The following is a 3,642-nucleotide window of genomic DNA, read 5'->3' on the forward strand; positions in this document are numbered from 1 at the left end:
CATCTCCGTTTCAGCCGAAGAGCCAGCGCTGTCCGAAGACGTTTCCATGGTCATGTGGCCGGCATGACTAAACACCAAAGGCGCATGGAACACTGTTGCCTTCCCACCGAGGCGGTACCTATTTATCTACTTGCAATTTCTTGCTTTCGAACTGCTAGGTTGGCAGGAGCTGGAACTAGAGATAGGAGCTCACTCCGTCATGCGGCACACTCGGGTCTCAAACTGCTGAACTACTGACCTTCCACAGCCTGCAGTTCAGCGTCTTAATCTATAGGGTTGTACCCACTGTCCATAACAAAGGGATGGAACATAAGAAGGGTTAGGCTGAAAGAGTAACATGGCCCACCATCATGCAGTGATTTCCTAGTTAAAACAGGCATTTGAACCCAGAACTCCCTAGTCCTGGTCCAACATTGTAACTATTCCACACACACACTCAGCTTTTCAGTCCTTTGAGTTCTTAGTCTGCCACCTTCTGAAACAGTTGGCCATGAAAAGAATAATGAAATAAGCAATTTGCCAGCTGCACAAAGAGCATGTAAACACATAGTAATGTATAAAGTACACAGCTATCCCATGGCAGAAAACAAGTGGCGAGAACTTTGTCTACCTCGGGTCCTCAAAGCTTTTGAGCCTTTAGGTGGACATCTTTGGATTCTGACACAGAGTGATGTTTTTGTTGTAGTTCAGTCGCACAGTCGAGTCCGACTCTTCGCAACCCCGTGGCCACAAAATGGCTGCAACAGGAGGTGGAACCAGCCGCAAAATGGCTACCATGCTAATTTTCAGTCACACAGTGAAGATCCTTGTGGTGGCAGCTGCACTTTAAAAATGTGTACAACCAATTAGAAGTCTTGGGGTTTACAGTTTTTAGTATAAGTTCTCTGCCAAATGAATCTACCCTTCCTGCATCTGATGAAATGCACTCTGACTCAGGAAAGCTTATGCTGCTGGAATACATTGTGTTAATCTCTGAAGTGCCGCTTGACTCCTATTATGCACAAAGTACCTACAACGAGCTTTTAAAAAGAAAGCCAAGTACTGTGAAGCCAGTTTAATGTGAACTAGTATTTAACCCTGGCAACCTATGAAATAGAAATTTTCTGAGCATGTACAGAGTGCATCTTAATGAAGACACCACAGTGACTGCCTATGACTAGGAGGGAGCGGAAGAAAGCCTGACTTGTGGAATCTTGGTGTGTTGTAAAAGTGCAGACTCCAGGACACCATTTTTACTGTTAAATCTTGCAGTCTACATTTTGGAATCCTTGCAGGAAATTGATTCTGGAGAAGCAGTGACATATATAATAATCTCAGGACATCTAGCAGTGCAATCCTTAAAAAAAAACATACTCCAGTCTAACCCACCGGTTTGAATAGGTTTAGACAGGAAGGCGTGGCATATACAATTTCAGAACACCTAAGAGAGCAATCCAAAAAAAAAGTTATTTCAATGGGTTTAGACTGGAGTGACTCTGTTTAGCATTGCACTGTAAATCCCTTAAGAAATACACAATTATTTCAAGTAAGGATCTCAAGGTTTAAGATGAAAAACCTCCTAAATCCATTCGGTTTATGCCCTTATAAATTATGCAAAGCACACAAATTATTAGTTGGAGAAACGTTTGAGAGACAAACGACGTAAACAGCATGCATGATATTTTTTAAAATCATAGACACAGTTTCTCTCCAGCACGTAAATTCTGCATTTTAGAAGCAAGTCGCATTTGGGCTGTTGTTTTGGGAATTCAGGGCGGCTTACTTCCGAATAAACACGCACCGGCTCAAACGGCTTTTATTTGCTACATTAAAATTTGCTCGGAAGAGATTAAAGTGTGCGTGAGAAAGAAGCCCTGAGCAGCCCGCATTTCCCAAGTTCAGTGATTACTCCTCCCCCCCCCTTCCGAAGCACGAAGCAACCCTGTTAGGCTCACGTGTGCTGCAACGTACCAAGTTTTGCAAGAACCCCGGAACACGCTGGGTTTTTTACATAAAGGAAGTTCTTCCTTTTCGATCAGCGCGGAGGACGGGGGTTTTCAGCTTTTTTTTTTTTACCGCGAGAGGAAAAGATTCTGCTGCCCCGTGTGAGGCTCGAACTCACGACCTTCAGATTATGAGACTGACGCGCTGCCTACTGCGCTAACGAGGCTGCTGCTCCACTTATGGCCAAATCTGATTAGAAAACTTGCAGTGCCTGAAGTGGTCTGACAATCTTGTATGATTTCTGCTTGATTCCCTTTCTTGAATGACGATACCGCTGGGTTGGAACTCTCTACCCCTTCCCTTTGCATGGGAGGGAAGGGAGGAAAGAAAAGGACAACTTTCTCCTTTGCGTTGCCCCTGTGAGACTACAGAAGAAGATGGCAGGGTGCAATGTCTCTTATTGGCAGAAAATAATACCCCTGCAGTTTATGGAACTCTGACGCCCTTTAACATCTGCACGACATCTGGAAGCTCTTTGTTGTTCTTGCCGTTGTTAAACTAAGTTCTGAAAGCCACTGATCTCCAAATTGGGGCCAACGAAGAAAGGGCTCCTGTGTAGAACAACTAGGGTTACCATATTTTGAAAAGCAAAAGAGAGGACATGTTCCCGGACTGACTACTTCAAACAAGTGATCACTGTGACAAATCTCACTTTGAAATACCCCTACTATTTAAGCTGTGATAATTGCTGCTAACTATGAATATTCCTAACCTTCCAACCCAAAAAGAGGATGTTTTCATATATATTTTTAAAAAGAGTCCAAAAGAGGACATCTGGTAACCCTAGAACAATAGAACCGTTGCCTTAGCAGGGTCAGTCTAAAATGCACCTCATCTCATCCAGCCTTTGTGGTTTCCAGTCAGATGCCTCCATAAGCAGAGTCTGAAGGCAATGACACTTATGCTCCCAGCATCCGGTGCTCAGACGTACACTGCTTCAGAATATGGAGGTTCTATTCATACTCAAGAGCTGCAGATCTCATTCATGAATTTTCCAAAATTCCTTTTTTTAAAATAGCCAGATAAACTAGCAGCTGTCACCACACCTCATGGCATTGAATACCAGAAGTTAATTAGATACAGTGTAATTTCTTTTTGACATAGTGCCAATGCACTTCGCAGGAAGGCTGTAAGTTCTGCTATAATACACAGCCCTTTTCAGATGTTCAGGTCTGGCACCCCAGCCATGCATGAGTGGTGCACACACTATCCACAATTGTTGAACGTATTGTCCTGCTTTTTATTTGTATTTGTTTGTTTGTTTCCATTTTTAAAACCACCCTCCCCTGAGGAACAGGGCTCAGGGCAGTATACATAATAAAATAACAGAACACGGATTTTTGATGCCATCTGTTGGTGAATACCTATGCTTTAGGCCATGCGTCCCCAGCACAGTGTCTGCCAACACCTTTCCTGGTAGGGTGCCAACATCCAGGTTGTGGTTAGAGATCTCCTGCTGTTACAACTAGTCTCCAGGTAACAGAGATAAGTTCACCTGGATAAAATGGCCACTTTGGAAGGTGGACTCTACGGCATTATACACCCCATTGAAATTCCTACCCAAACCCCACCCTCCTTAGGCTCCACCCCCAAAATCTCCAGGTATTTCCCAGCCAGGAGCTGGAAACCCTATTTCCTGGTGTGGGACAAGTGTTTTAG

General features: G+C 43.9%; 1 non-coding gene across 1 annotated transcript; it reads right to left on the reverse strand.

Annotated features, from left to right (window-relative positions):
• Nucleotides 1–2,076: 2,076 nt before the first annotated feature.
• Nucleotides 2,077–2,149, reverse strand: TRNAM-CAU. Its single transcript has one exon. It is a non-coding gene; the product is annotated as a tRNA-Met (tRNA).
• Nucleotides 2,150–3,642: the final 1,493 nt, after the last annotated feature.

The sequence above is a fragment of the Gekko japonicus genome, unplaced genomic scaffold (genome assembly GCF_001447785.1).
Source record: "Gekko japonicus isolate JY-2015 unplaced genomic scaffold, Gekko_japonicus_V1.1 scaffold580, whole genome shotgun sequence".
Taxonomy (NCBI): domain Eukaryota; kingdom Metazoa; phylum Chordata; class Lepidosauria; order Squamata; family Gekkonidae; genus Gekko; species Gekko japonicus.